This window comes from Hordeum vulgare, chromosome 2H, assembly GCF_904849725.1.
Source record: "Hordeum vulgare subsp. vulgare chromosome 2H, MorexV3_pseudomolecules_assembly, whole genome shotgun sequence".
In the NCBI taxonomy this organism is placed as follows: domain Eukaryota; kingdom Viridiplantae; phylum Streptophyta; class Magnoliopsida; order Poales; family Poaceae; genus Hordeum; species Hordeum vulgare.
Genome location: NC_058519.1, coordinates 17,868,104 through 17,885,124, shown reverse-complemented (window position 1 = coordinate 17,885,124; position 17,021 = coordinate 17,868,104). Strand labels below are relative to the sequence as shown.

The 17,021-nt window shown below is 39.4% G+C and overlaps 1 pseudogene; it reads right to left on the bottom strand.

Annotated features, from left to right (window-relative positions):
• Positions 1 to 9,722: 9,722 nt before the first annotated feature.
• Positions 9,723 to 12,066, bottom strand: LOC123425040 (annotated as a pseudogene).
• Positions 12,067 to 17,021: the final 4,955 nt, after the last annotated feature.

Here is a 17,021-nt window from a genome sequence, read left to right as displayed (position 1 = left end):
GCGTGAAGTTAGCCTTTATCTTTATAGTTGAATTTGGATCGCAACACAACAGAATCTAGCGGGCAACAACGAGATTAGTTAGCCTACTACTCTTGGCCAACTTATTTCTGAACCTAACTTGCCTCATTTGAAAATGGATCAATCGTATACTCTAGGAGGTTCCATAAATATGTTCATTTAATAATACACTAGAAACCACAATTAAGATATCACTTATATAATACACTTTTAGAGATCTCTACAATGATATTTCATAATATTAAAATATATATGCCAACATATGCAATTACACACAAATATACTATACAATTTATTCAATTTTCCAACTTTTGTTTAAACACGAGTTTTGTATAAAACATACAATAACAATTTTATAGAGTTAATTTTTTGAGTAAAAACATCAAATGGCAAAAAAGAAATACATATTTAATATTATACTACGTTGTTGTGTGGTTACTTAGCTAAATAATAGAAATTAAAGATATTAATAATTCTAGATAAACATTTGGTATAAAATCCATATTTTAATTTGTCCTATTTCCAAAAAAATGTTTTAACCGCCCCTAGCATATGTTTAAGATTTAATATCCTTTATAAAACTACTTTTAGTTCCAAATTATTCAACAATAACAGAAAGTTTTGTAGCAGCCATAAATATAACAAATTATACAATTTGATATATATATCATGATAATCATATTCATCCTTAACATACAAAGCTATTATGTGATTGTCCATAAATCATCCGTTTTTATCTGTTCATTTTATGTTAATCACAAAAATTGACGACTAAGATTTAAAAGAATAATAAGTTTTTTATAGGCCCGTGTGTCCTATTCCTTTCACGCCCGCATCTTGTGTATTAGAAAAAACTGGATGTATGTTCAATATTGAAGTTAAATTGGATTGTCAGGAATTAATAAGAACTGTTCCAACGGAGAGTGACCTAACACGTGAAGGAGTTCTGTTCCGGGAGATTCGAGCCTTTCCTTTTTAAAATTTGTTCATATTTTTCTTTCGGTTTTGCCCCTCGGGCATGTAATAAATTAGTGCATGCTTTAGCGGTCTTCGAGCCCAACCAGCTGAACTCTACACAATTTTGGCTTGATGATCTATTAGATGATGTAAACATTCGGATGGCTAGTGTGTTTGTTGCGCTAGTGTGATTTATGAAATCGAGGTGTTCCATTAAAAAAAACCCGGATGCATGTTGCGTGTCCCGTTGAGCCATGTCCAAGTTTAGCCACATAAAGAAGTCCCAACACACTACGAGGCCACAACTTGAATGCAAACACGCCTTATCCCTTATGATCTTAATCTGTGGCCTCCATCGTCCCATGGCACGCCGTGCCGTGCTGTCGAACGGTAAGCACTCGTCATTCCAAGCTGCTCACTCCGGCATATTTTCTTAGAGATAGAGAGGTACATGAAACATATAAAATTTCAGACCTAAATTTATTTAGAGAGCAAGCTCTTGTCGTGGCCTTTCAATTGTTGTACAACTACAAGAGAATTCTACGTGACGTTCGATTTATTTAGATACGGTACTCCTCACCGGTGTGCTGTCCGGTGGCGTGGCACCTTAGAGAGGTCGTACAAAACCTGACCGACATTGGGTGCGGTGGCGCGCACACCGAGACCTCAACGAAGGAGACTGGATGGTCTCCTTGAAGAAGGCGGAGATATGGTCCCACTGGTACGCGACAACCGCCGGTCAGCTGATGCCGTGGTTGTATCCGATCTTGACCTCCACGATGGCCATTGCATACGTGATGTGAGGAGCACGCAGATGTAATGCATCAGGTCGTATACAGGTTACGCTCGCCTTGACGGCCGTCACGCCATTGCCGACGTGGGGCCATGTATCCATCATGGAGGAGTCGGAAGGGCCGCCAGGGAATATGGCAGACGGGGTAGTGTTCCGAAAATGTTACGGTTTCGTGGACGTCGGTGCTAGCTGCATGATGTCTATAGGTGCCTGAGGCCGCACGGCTACCACCTATGTATAATTACGGGGTAAAGAGGCGTACGGTGAGATGACTGTTTTTTATTGGATATTAATATGCCACGGGCCGCCCCTAAAAATCAGGGGGCAGTTTTGATTAAAAAGCAGTAGGAAACATGCACGTGGGTTGTAACGTAAAAAATAATAACGGAAAACATTTCCCTACGACAGCGCCATTTGATTTTAAACATATTAAACAACTCCACTAAAATCAATCAATTTGTAAGGACATAATACCAAATGTTGTACGTTGTGACGTACGAGCATGTTTGTTAGTTCATAAAAAAATTAATATTAATTTTTGTAAACAATATGAAAATCAAGTTAAGCCATTAGTTTACGTAAAGCTTGTATTAGCAACATTGTGCATTTTTGATACATTTAGAAACATTTTAATAAACACGTTTAATATTGTTTAAAATATAATTCATGGTCAACAATTTTTTTAAAATACACTGAGTTTTGTTGTCTACTTTTTAAATACACATTCTATACTTTTTGTATACATCAAGAACATTTTAGATATACAAGTTTGACATTCTTCAAATACATAATTAATATTTTGTAAAACATATATTTTTTATGTCTACTTTATTCCATACACATTGTATACTTTTGTATACATTTTATATACATCGGAAACATTTTCTATGCACATTAAAATAAAATAAATGCATGATAAAAAATTCAAAAAGAAAGAAAAATTATATTAATAATCCATATGTACTGTACATTTTCTATATATAATGCAAACTTTTCCTATTCAAATTTGGTATTTCTTTAGTGCATGATTGATATATATTTTTTGAAGTTTGCATATAGAAGATTTTTATAATTGAAATATTCAGATGAATTATTAATATGCCACGGGCCGCCCCTAAAAATCAGGGGGCAGTTTTGACTAGAAAGCAGTAGGAAACATGCCCGTGCATTGTAACGTAAAAAATAATAACGGAAAACATTTCCGACAGCGCTATTTGATTTTAAACATATTAAACAACTCCACTAAAATCAATCAATTTGTAAGGACATAATACGAAATGTTGTACCTTGTGACGTACGGGCATGTTTGTTAGTTCATAAAAAAATTATTATTAATTTTTATAAACAATATGAAAATCAAGTTAAGACATTAGTTTACGTAAAGCTTGTATCAGCAACATTGTGCATTTTTGATACATTTAGAAACATTTTTAGTAAACACATTTATATTTTTTAAAATATACTTCATGGTCAACATTTTTTTTAAATTATACTGAGTTTTGTTGTCTACTTTTTAAATACACATTCTATAATTTTTGTGTACATCAGGAACATTTTAGATATACTAGTTTGACATTCTTCAAATACATAATTAATATTTTGTAAAACATATATTTTTTATGTCTATTTTATTCTATACACATTGTATACTTTTGTATACATTTTATATACATCGGAAACATTTTCTATGCACATTAAAATAAAATAAACGCATGATAGAAAATTCAAAAAGAAAGAAAAATTATATTAATAATCCATATGTACTGTACATTTTCTATATATAATGCAAACTTTTCCTATTTAAGTTTGGTATTTCTTTAGTGCATGATTGATATATATTTTTTGAAGTTTGCATATAGAAGATTTTTATAATTGAAATATTCAGAGTACATCTAAAGAAATCCGAAAAAAGCAAATATAAAAAATATAAATGCTCAAGGCAGGTGTTAGAACCTGAGTCTCCAGGATGGAAGCGCAGGCAGCCAACCAATCGGCATGGACATGCACTTGTTCTTCATGGAGGATTCGCTGCCAGTTGACACAGACACAAACGACCGACTTATAATAAACCGAATCGTTTCCTCCACTTACTTCCTCCACTTACCGATAGCATAAGGGGTAATTCATACGAAATTTAGGGACAAATTCCATGACGGATGACCAGAAACAGTATTTACTTTATTATTAGATAAGATATACAGATATAGATATAGATAGGAGTCTGTATGTTTATGTAGCGATCTTTTATAAATCTAGCATTTTTGTTGAGTAACTGACGGAACTGATTTTTTCAGAAACTTTCACAGCAGCTGTTAACTGAGTTTTTCAGAAACTAACGCACGACAGAGACCAGTACATACATCAATGATCTTGCTGCTCTTGAGATTCTTCTTCACTTAGGATGCGTTTGGTTGCTCGCATAAGATCCAACTAGATTAATAAGAAAACGGATTGATTGGTTGCCAGCACACATTATTGGATCTTCATGGCATAAACTTTTTGCAACTTATTGAACATCTAAAGGGATTCCCAATGTCGGACTCCCAAGACTTGCCTATTTGGCTACTAGAGCCTAGTGGAAAATATTCGGCTAAATCTTTTTACACCAGCATTAACTTTGGTGGTGTAGTTTCTTCTTTTGGAGATACTCTTCGGAAAACTTTGTGCCCACAAAATATACATGTGTTGCTGTGGTTATGTTTATACAACAAGATCTTAACTAAAGATAATGTTGCTAAAAGGAAGCTAGTTGATGACTTATCATGTTTGTTCTGTAATGAAGCTGAATCTATTCAACATTTGTTCTTTGACTGTATCAATACTAGTAGTATTTGGTCGTTGGTGTGCGAATTCTTCCATCTTGGAAGAATTAATTGCTTTGGGAAATTTAACAAAAAAATACATGTGCTTAACCTGGTAACAACTGCCTCCTTGTGGAGTATCTAGAGATTGAGGAATGAATTTGTTTCCACGGACGCACATGGAGAGGACTAGGCTACGGTCTTGCCAAGTTAAAAGGGATCCTGTAGCAATGGTTGGTTCTTTGCGACGCTGCGCAGGCGGACACTCTGCGGAGATTCGTTCTTCTGTTGGACAAACACCAAGGGAAGCTCATGCGGATAGCATGGATCTGAACATGTGACCGCTTCTTCTCTAGATTTGGTGTTGTAATAAAAATTATGCTCTGGTGTTTGCCCAGGTCCTTGGAGTCTCTTAGTGTTGCCGGTTGACTATCGTTTAAGTTGCTCCCCAGACATTACCTGAGTGTTTTGCCTGGATTGGATGTTTTCTTTAGTTGGTTGTAGACGTTGGTCTTGTAGTTCGGTTTGCTTTGTTGCTTCATTAATAAAATGGGCCGGGGGGAAAACCCTTTCTTAAAAAAAACATTTGGGTATGTCTCACGAGGCATGCTTGAAGATGCACTTTCTCACGAGCCAGGCCCGCACGAGGCACGTGGGCGGCGGGGGCTGCACGCGAGGAGCCACCATCGAGAAGCTGCGTTGCTTTCCGAAGTGCCGACAGTTATTACCCTCACCGCTCTCTCCCCCTCTCCCCTCTCTTCTCTCTCCATGCACCTATGGCGGCTCTGGCGTGCAACAGATCGGAGAACCGCAAGTCGATCTCCGGTCACCTTCATCGGCATCCGTGGCGTAGCACTTCGGCAATGTCGGTAAGCAATTTTTTCCCTTCTCACGTGCTACTTCTCATTCGATTAGAGTTTAGGTTCGTCCGAAGTTAGGGGAATGGGGAATCGGGTAAACACCATATGAGTGATCAGAACATCATCATGACTAGCAGTAGATATGAGATTCCGATCCGGATTGAGTACAATAGGGCTGGGGATTAGAGTTCATCTTACATAGTACACACAGATCTTAGCCTCGGGGACCCTGGAGGTGGTTGGAGCGGTGGGTGGCCTTGGCCTTGGTCTTCTCCCCGACTTGCACAACTGTCTCTTCTTCCTCGCTGGAGTGCAGCTCGATGGGCATGCTTCAGTGTCCTGGCTCCGGTGCCCTCATAATCATCGTGATCGCATTTTCTTCTTCCACCTCCATAGCCACCTGTTCTTGATCCTCCTCCAATGGCACCACCACATTTTTTGTGGTGAAGTACAATGTGGCACGATGGTCATGAGGATGCCGATACTGTTTGTACTTGGCCAACTTTGCCCTCTATCTAGCATCGTCGGAGTCGTCCTGAGTCATGGCCCAGTGAACTATGTCAGCTGACATAGCGCCCTTTGTTGGGTCAAGAATCAATGTCTTCAACTCGTCCTACATGGCCTTTTTCACCACAACGTCTGACTTTGTGTGCATCTCTTTCAAGCTGCTAAAGTTAGAGCACACTTTCATGGCGTTCTCAAACTTGGTGCGGTCATCGAGCAAGCACCCTAGGACGAATGCCCTCCATCCAATGCCCCAAGGGAAGGGATTGGGGATGGGGTTGGGATTGGGGTTCGACTTGTTGTCAGAGTTCATGTCGTTGGGTTGGAGGAAGAGTGAGAGACAGATAGGTGGAGTGGTGACCGTCAGGATGGGTAAATAATGGAATTCTGGGTGATAAGTTTTAATGAGATGTTGAAATGTGCATAATGGAGATCCTAACCCAACCGCATGAACCTGTCCATAATACAAATCGACACGGAGAACAAGGGCAAGGAGGTGGTCCGACCAAAGGAGCAAGAGAAGAGCAAGGACGTGGTGCCTCCTTGAGAGATGACGCCCATCCAGAGCCCGGCCATGGACAACGACGTGCCGTAGGAGCCCCCTAGAGGCAAGCGCTCAAACTATGACCACTACTATGAGGTGGGTAGACCAGGAAAGTCATATGACATATTACCTGTAATACTAATCCTAGTAGTAATACTTTTGTAAGAAAGTAGTATAAATAAGCGCTTCGCCACATCTAAGCTGTACAGCTCCAGTGATGTTAAGGATTAAGTTGATACATATGTTTCTCCATATTTAAGAGAGTATGAGATGTAATGCGGGGATGGTTGCTTTATACTACTCCCTTCATCTCAAAATAAGTATCGCAAATTTAATATTGTATAAATTTTATACTAAAACAGCGACACTTATTTTAAACCGGAGGGAGTAATGTAAAGTGGGGGGACCTTTTTTCGTCTAGAGTATGAGATATTGGGTATACCAAATGGTAGTCGCTTTGCACCATCCACGTCTGGAAGCTTTGGCTAGGAGTGTCACGACCAAGGACGCGGTGTGCTGTGCGCTGTCCATGTTGACGGGCCATCCTCGAGTTGCCCCTACCAGGCAAATCCGCTCGCCTCGAGTTGCCCCTTCCAAGCAAATCTGGTCGCAATTGCTAGTCATCGACGTCCTCCGAGCGGCGTGTGGATGGCCACATATTGTTGTTTTTTGCTCGTCTACGGTGAAGCCTACATTGATGATTGTTAATGGTGAAGTCGGAGTCGCCCTCGCAGAGGTGTGATGACGATGACGCCGGATTACAACCTTGATGAAGCTCTTTCCCTTGACGGCGTGTGTGCGTTTTTGTGTAGGTTTTCAGGTCGCCTTGTGTGCCTTGTTGTGGGCGCATTGTGACGGTTTTAGCCCGATTTTCCGATTATTAACCGGGCAATTCTCTTCGACCTTTTTTAATGAAATCGATACCTAAGGGACCGCGTTTCAAAAAATAAAGTGGTAAAGCTTTCTAGACTCCGTAATCATTTCAGTTGGTCACGGCATGCTACTCTGATTTTAGCATCCCATTATCTAAAACATTTTATAGATGGCACATTTGTGAAATCAGATGATAATGTTGAGTGAGAGCAATTTGAACAGAATGAGAACCGTTGTTTTGGCGTGGTTGTTGGGGGTCAAGTTGACTCCTTTCATGCCAATTTTGCCACCCGAGACACCGCCTTTGAGCTACTGCTCAACTCTATGTTCATTTCTACATGAGAGAGTAGGAATAACAGATCAAGGGCATACAAGTCTGTTACTACTATCTTACACTCAATAACTCGTGCTCTTGTTAATTTCATTTGGGGATTCCTCTCAAGCATTGAATGCGCTCGTCCGCCAATTGGCTGAGCATACAATTTGTATGACCGGTCTAGTTGTATACATATGACTTTTCTGGTCTAGATGATGAACTTGGTTAGGTTCATCTAAGTCGTATGACATATAGCTGTAGTAGTAATCATAGTAGTATAAATACTAAGCACTTGTCCACATTGCACCCATTCTCAACTCTACTGCCACTGAGAATTTATAAGTTGATGCATATATTTCTTCATATTTTATAGTGTATGAGATATTGGAGTACACCAAAAGGTAGAAGGTTAAAGGTGTGCGGTGGCGCGCAGTCTGTGCACCATATGTTGGTGAATCATAGTCTGAATAGGCTAGGTACAATTGCATCCATCCTAGGACAACACGAATGAAGAATTTAGTGTTAGATAGCAAAGGCAGCTGATAGCAAGTCAAATACACACCACACTACCACACGTGCAATGTGTCCTCTATTTACCAGGATTCCGGTGCTGCACCGATGATTCCTGGCCGCATCCAAGCGCGGCGGAGTGCCATCGGTGTGCTGTCCCGTGTCATGAAGCGCCCACACAATCTGCAGTTCACCTATACGATTATAGCCATATACGATCATACCCGTGCATGACAAAGTTAGGTAGGCTCATCAAAGCGTTATGTCTGTTCAAGCTATTGTAATTAGTATAAATAGTAAGCACTTCATGTGATTTAACCCATTCTAACTCTTGCCACTGTTGTTGAGAACAATAAATAAAGTGTACACATATGTTTCCTTTGCGTATTATATAGAGTATGCTTGAGATATTGGAGTACAACAAAATATAATTTCTGTTGGGAAGTAGCCTGCTAAGTTGTTAATTTGTTGAAGGGAGTTTTCTTCGGTGGTTGTAAGAGGATTGTCGTGAAGCAGTGTTTTTTTTCTTTTCTTTTGAAAATGGCAGGATTCTTGCATTCAGGCCAATCACGTTCTAATAGATCCAAATGAAAATTGATTCGTGCTCGTTTGATCCAGGGATACCGGCCGGTGCCCAAACGGGAGTGTTGACTTGCAATTTGGAGTTCGATCAAAATATGTTTTCAGCATGTTCCAGCCGTGTTTTTGTTTTGGAATCCGGTGATGTACATGTTATCATCAGCCGTTGCTAGCTGTCATGGTTCGCTAATCAGATATTTTAAAGATTTTACTCTAGACTAGATACGAAACTAAGTAAATGAATCTAAATTTTAAAATATGACTACATACATCCGTATGTAGTTTATAGTAAAATTTCTAAAAGGTCTTACATTTACTATTTAGGAACAGAGGAAGTATATATACTCTATTCCAACAAATCTCAGTGTGATTTATTGTTCTTCTTTGACCAATGTGCGCTAGCATTATCCATTTGTTAGGATTTTTTGACATTTTAAAATTTATTTTCCATAGGCAGGAGCACGTCCTCCTGGGAGCCGAATTGCATCTCCGCAATTAGTTGTATTTATATCTTTGCTGATAGTATTATTTGCAATAAGCTGTAGTACTTACTTACAGAGTCGATATGGAACTGCGTATTGCAAACTCCTGTAACTAATACTGTAAGTATTGTCAGGGCCGGGCCGGCAAAATCCGGGTCCTGTGCGGAACGAAAAAATGGGGCCCTATCTCATAAAAATATGAACTAACAAGCAATTATAATGTATATATGTCTCATAGAAAAAATTATAATGTATATAATATAATATCTTACATAAAAAATGGACATATAAAAAAGTCATACCTATGCAACTTTCGATTGCTATTTATTTGAACATCCTCATTCTTGCAGTATTCTTTGAAATAAAATCTTCAATGATATCCTCGTCATCAACCTTCTCCAAGACTTCACCCTCAAGTGCTATTGTGGCCAAATCATTGAGTCTTTGTTGTGTCATAGTAGTACGCATATAGGACTTCAATAGTTTCAATTTGAAAAACTTCTTTCTGCCAATGCAACTGTCACAGGAATGGTCAACAGAACTCTATATGCAATACTTGCATTGAGAAAACAATCATGCCGCTTCAAAAAATTCAGAATTTCAACAGGTCCGATATTTTCTTTTGGCATGAAATCTTGAAGAAACTTCAACTCAACAAATAGTTCATTGGCATCAATATCAGATTGTTTATCCTTGATAAGGGAAGCCTCAATATTAACACAAGAAGATTTCAAACTATCCTTATCCAATGAACGCAATGTTTCAGAGGTAAATAAGAAACCAAATATTTTCTGGTAACCTTCATATTGCTCAAATCTCCTTGTGAGTGAGGAAATTGCTTGATCAACAACACGTATGAAATAGTTGACTCTAAATGATTCCTCTCCAGACTGTGTGGCAATATTTGTGTCGTCTGGGTTCTCATCAAACTGTTTCTTTCTTTTAATTTCTCTTCTTTTACGAAATGTTGCATCAATATTCATCTCAAGTGCAATTTCTTTGGTATCTCCAATGCTTCTAAGAAACCAGTTTCTCTGTACCCCTCAAAGAAAGAAATAAGCCCTTTCACTTTCTCAATTGCAACATTAATAAGCATATCCTTTTTTTGCAAGTTCTTGCTTATTAAATTAATAGCAGACAATACCTCATACCAAATGACTATTGCCAGGATAAATTCATACTCTCCAAGTTCATTGTTTGCCAAACCTAGAGCCTCACTGCTTGCCTTTGGATCACTATTAGTTTCAGATACCTGAAATTAAAAGAAAGTTCATAAATGTTACGGCTAGATCTAGTCAAAGGCTGAATGAATTACATCATTATCAATATGAACATATTGGTTACCTGAAGTAGAGCCTCCCGAATGTCTGAACATTGAAATCTAATTGGTTTAACACTTTCAACACGACTCTCCCAACGCGTAGCTGACACACACTTGAGAGTCAATCCTGATATGTTTTCTTTCAAAATATGCCAGTTCTTAGTAGAATTTGCAAAAGTTGTATAGATGAGTTGGATGATCCCAAAAAAGTCTTTTGCTCTACCACAAGTCTTGGCCATATCACAAAGTGTTAAATTAAGGCTATGACAACCACAAGCAGAATAAAAAGCTCTAGGATTTACATCCAAAAGTTTTCTTTATACCCCTTGATGCGTTCCTTTCATATTTGATCCATTAACATAACCTTGTCCTCGCACATCATTTATATCAAGATCAAGAAGTTTTAGCTCATTCTGTAGCACCTCAAAAAGTCCTTGGCCAGTTGTATCATTTACATCAAGAAATTCTAGAAAGGACTCTTCTATGCAAACTTGACTTGAAGATGAATCCACATATCTTATAATTAAAGACACTTGCTCTTGGTGACTTGCATCAAGGGTACAATCAAGTATGACAGAGAAATACTTTGCGCTCTTTATTTTCTTGATAATTTCAGACCTAATACAAGAAGCAAGCAAGTGTAGCAATTCATTCTGAATATTATGATCAAGATAATGAGCATGAGTTTCTTCATTTGTAATACGACGAACATGCTCCTGAATAATGGGGTCAAATTCAACCAACATCTCTACCAAACCCAAGAAATTACCATTGCTATCTTCATACAACTTGCCATTAGTACCACATAATGCTAGATTATGCTTGGCAAGAAATTTTACAATGCAAACAATTCTGAATAATACCTTTCTCCAATGGTCCTTCTCTTTCCCAAGTTGTCGTTGAGCTGCTTTATCAATAGTTTGATGTTTTTCCAATCTAATGCGCAACTCATACCAATTAGTCATACTCAAAACATGATCCCCACTTGTCTCATGGTCTTTTAGTCTATTGGTCATATGTGACCAATCATTACAACCCTTATTTGCCAATTGACCTTTCTGATGACTTTTTCTAAATAACTTACAAGCAAAGCAAAAGACTCTATCAAGTTGTTTAGAATAGACAAGTCAGTCTCTATCACAACACTCTCCATTTGATAGAAATCTAGTATAGAATATTGCGGTAAACCTTTTACGATATCTATCTTTAGGACCTTTCTTAATTGAATTGTCTCTTTTTGAACCCTTTTGTGCTAAGATATCAATCTGTTTAGAACCAAGAGAATCCCGGTTTCTTGGATCAAATATATCAGACTTAGAAAAATCATCAACATCCTCACGAGGTGAACTATTCAAGTTAACATCAATATGATCCTCTACTTCCATATTATCTGTCTCTGTCTGACCATCTCTAGCATCATTGTAAGGAACAATTGCAAGGGTAGAAGGATCAACAGACTGATTACTGGATGACACTTGCGGTGCTTCTTTTCTAACAAATTTGTCCATGCCGCCTTTATAAGATTTATTAATTAAATTTTGTTCTTCCGCTTTTCTCTTGCGCTTATAGGCACCAAACTGATGTTTCCCCATGATGATTCAAATCTATATTATTGAAACACAAGATCAAAAAGATGAATACAATGAAATTGAAGTTATATAGTAGCATATATCAATTGGAGATCATGCATCAATGTTTGGAACTTAGACGAACTGTCTAACTCACCTAGTTTTGTGTCCTGCACGGATGAACTGGGATCAATCCGACGAGACGACAAGTCTCGGCGGCGGCCTAAATCGGATCGCGGGATCGACTGATAAGCAGATGAAGTGATCAGTCATGATGCGAACGAGAAGGCGACGAGCCGACGAGATATTCTTTTCTTACCGAAATAGAGACGGGAGCGCTACTCGTACTGTCGTACATGCGCACGCACGGCATCAACGGTAGAGACGACGCGTATCCTTCCGTTCTGTGCGATCACGTCTACAGAAGTATAGATCGATGGGGGAAGACGTCTACAGATCGATCATCGATGGGATCATGCAGACCTTCGTCGTGCGCACCTGCGTCCTGGGATCATCGATGGGGGAAGATGTGTGCACCTGGCGGCTGGCGCTGGCGATCACGTTTCGTAGATGGAGTCACGGAGGCCTGCGCGCCTGACCTACAGGCTACAAGCCACAGGCCCAGGTCGCTCTAGCGAGGCAACGTCCTGCTGGTCCATGCACCCACCGCCCAGCGGACAGCTGGCTTGAGGCGACCACGGCGCGGAGACGAGCCACCAGCCACGACGCCCACGAAGCCACGACGCCCAATCGTTTTCTTTATACAACTATATGCTATATTATATATATATTTTGGGGCCCCCAAAATCGTGGGCCCTGTGCGGGCTGCACATGTGACACCACTGTGGGCCCGGGCCTGAGTATTGTGATAACAAGAAGGTGTTGCCACGCTTCTCCACTTTGTCCAGTCGGTTGAGCATAGAAGTTATATGATGGTTCTAACTGTCCTGTGCATGACAATTAGTTAGTTTCACCCAAGTCATATGACATATTACCTGTAATAGTAATCCTAGTAGTATAAATACTTCTATAAGAAAGTAGTATAAATAGTAAGCGCTTCTCCACATCTAAGCTGTACAGCTCCACTGATGTTGAGGATTAAGTTGATACATATGTTTCTTTATAATTAAGAGAGTATGAGATGCAATGCGGTGATGGTTGCTTTACAATGCCCGTTCCGTCCCAAAATAAATGCTTTAACCTTAGTTTAATTTTTTGCTACAGCTAGTATAAAGATGAAACAGTTATTTTGAAACAGATGAGTATAAAGAAGGGGGAACCTTTTTTCGTCAAGAGAGTATGAGATATTGGGGTATACCAAATGATAGAAGGTTTAAGGTTTCAATTGTCTCTGTGGCAGCACTAATGTCTCCTCTTCCTGCTAGTATTTCTTTTTCTGGTAGACATGTGTAGCCACAATGCATCAGACCGGAAGCTATTAAGTCGCTTTGCACCATCCACGTCTGGACGCTTTGGATAGGAGTGTCACGACCAAGGACGCGGTGGTGCTGTGCTGCGATGTTTCTTTCACTGGATGTAGTTGAAATGGTGATTTTTTTCTCGATGTAGCGTGTACTGCAATATATATCATACTCTGTTCCAACAAATCTCAGTGTGATTTATTATTCTGCTTTGACCAATGCGCGCTAGCATTATCCACTTGTTAGGATTTTTTTGACATTTCAAAATTTATTTTCCATGGGCAGGAGCACGTGCTCCTGGAAGCCGAATTGCATCTCCGCAATGAGTTGTACTTATATCTTTGTTGGTAGTATTATTTGCAATAAGCTGTAGTACTTATTTGCAAAGGCGATATGTAACTGTGTATTGCAAACTCCTGTAACTAATAGTCAAGTATTGTGATAACAAAAAGGTATTGCCACGCTTCTGCACTTATCAAGCAAGCTTGTCTACCAGTCGCTTGAGCATCGAAGTTATATGATGGTTCTAACTGTCCTGATCTGCATGGCAGTTAGTTAGTTTCACCCAAGTCATATGACATATTACCTGTAATACTAATCCTAGTAGTAATACTTCTGTAAGAAAGTAGTATAAATAAGCGCTTCGCCACATCTAAGCTGTACAGCTCCAGTGATGTTAAGGATTAAGTTGATACATACTCCTATGTTTCTCCATATTTAAGAGAGTATGAGATGTAATGCGGGGATGGTTGCTTTATACTACTCCCTTCACGTCAAAATAAGTATCGTAAATTTAATAATGTATAAATTTTATATTAGAACAGCAACACTTATTTTAAACCAGAGGGAGCAATGTAAAGTGGGGGGACCTTTTTTCGTCTAGAGTATGAGATATTGGGTATACCAAATGGTAGTCGCTTTGCACCATCCACGTCTGGAAGCTTTGGCTAGGAGTGTCACGACCAAGGACGCGGTGCTGCTGTGTGCTGTCCATGTTGACGGGCCATCCTCGAGTTGTCCGCAAATCCGCTCGCCTCGAGTTGTCCGCAAATCCGCTCGCCTCGAGTTGCCCCTTCCAAGCAAATCTGGTCGCAATTGCTAGTCATCGACGTCCTCCGAGCGGCGTGTGGATGGCCACATATTGTTGTTTCTTGCTCGTCTACGGCAGAGGCTACATCGATGATCGTTAATGGTGAAGTTGGAGTCGCCCTCGCAGAGGTGTGATGACGATGACGCTGGATTACAACCTTGACGGAGCTCTTCCCCTTGGCGGTGTGTGTGCATTTTTGTGTAGGTTTTCAGATCGCCTTGTGACGGTTTTAGCCCGATTTTTCGATTATTAACCGGGCAATTCTCTTCGACTTTTTTTTAATGAGATCGATACCTAAGGAACCGTGTTTTAAAAAATAAAGTGGTAAAGCTTTTTGGAGTCGGTAATCATTTCAGTTGGTCACGGCATGCTACTCTGATTTTAGCATCCCATTATCTAAAACATTTTATAGATGGCACATTTGTGAAATCAGATGATAATGTTGAGTGAGAGCAATTTGAACAGAATGAGAACCGTTGTTTTGGCGTGGTTGTTGGGGGCCAAGTTGACTCCTTTCATGCCAATTTTGCCATCCGAGACACAGCCTTTGAGTTGCTGCTCAACTCTATGTTCATTTCTACATAAGAGAGTAGGAATAACAGATCAAGGGCATACAAGTCTGTTACTACTATCTTCCACACAACAACTCGTGCTCTTGTTAATTAATTTCATTTGGGGATTCCTCTCAAGCATTGAATGCGCTCGTCCGCCAATCGGCTGAGCATAGAATTTGTATGACTGGTCTAGTTGTATACATATGACTTTCCTGGTCTGGATGATTAAGTTGGTTAGGTTCATCTAAACCGGAGGGAGTATGACATATAGCTGTAGTAGTAATGTATAAATACTCAGCACTTGTCCACATTAATTGCACCAATCTCAACTCTACTGCCACTGAGAATTTATAAGTTGATGCATATATTTCTCCATATCTTGTAGTGTATGAGATATTGGAGTACACCAAAAGGTAGAAGGTTAAAGGTGTGCGGTGGCGCGCAGTCCGTGCATCATATGTTGGTGAATCATAGTCTGAATAGGCTACGTACAATTGCATCCATCCTAGGACAACACGAATGAAGAATTTAGTGTTAGATAGCAAAGGCAGTTGATAGCAAGTCAAATACACACTACACGTGCAATGTGTCCTCTATTTACCAGGATTCGGGTGCCGCATCGAGGATTCCTGGCCGCATCCAAGCGCGGCGGAGTGCCATCGGTGTGCTGTCCCGTGTCATGAAGCGCCCACACAATCTGCAGTTCACCTATACGATTATAGCCATATACGATCATACCCGTGCATGACAAAGTTAGGTAGGCTCATCAAAGCGTTATGTCTGTTCAAGCTATTGTAATTAGTATAAATAGTAAGCACTTCATGTGATTTAACCCATTCTAACTCTTGCCACTGTTGTTGAGAACAATAAATAAAGTGTACACATATGTTTCCTTTGCGTATTATATAGAGTATGCTTGAGATATTGGAGTACAACAAAATATAATTTCTGTTGGGAAGTAGCCTGCTAAGTTGTTAATTTGTTGAAGGGAGTTTTCTTCGGTGGTTGTAAGAGGATTGTCGTGAAGCAGTGTTTTTTTTCTTTTCTTTTGAAAATGGCAGGATTCTTGCATTCAGGCCAATCACGTTCTAATAGATCCAAATGAAAATTGATTCGTGCTCGTTTGATCCAGGGATACCGGCCGGTGCCCAAACGGGAGTGTTGACTTGCAATTTGGAGTTCGATCAAAATATGTTTTCAGCATGTTCCAGCCGTGTTTTTGTTTTGGAATCCGGTGATGTACATGTTATCATCAGCCGTTGCTAGCTGTCATGGTTCGCTAATCAGATATTTTAAAGATTTTACTCTAGACTAGATACGAAACTAAGTAAATGAATCTAAATTTTAAAATATGACTACATACATCCGTATGTAGTTTATAGTAAAATTTCTAAAAGGTCTTACATTTACTATTTAGGAACAGAGGAAGTATATATACTCTATTCCAACAAATCTCAGTGTGATTTATTGTTCTTCTTTGACCAATGTGCGCTAGCATTATCCATTTGTTAGGATTTTTTGACATTTTAAAATTTATTTTCCATAGGCAGGAGCACGTCCTCCTGGGAGCCGAATTGCATCTCCGCAATTAGTTGTATTTATATCTTTGCTGATAGTATTATTTGCAATAAGCTGTAGTACTTACTTACAGAGTCGATATGGAACTGCGTATTGCAAACTCCTGTAACTAATACTGTAAGTATTGTCAGGGCCGGGCCGGCAAAATCCGGGTCCTGTGCGGAACGAAAAAATGGGGCCCTATCTCATAAAAATATGAACTAACAAGCAATTATAATGTATATATGTCTCATAGAAAAAATTATAATGTAT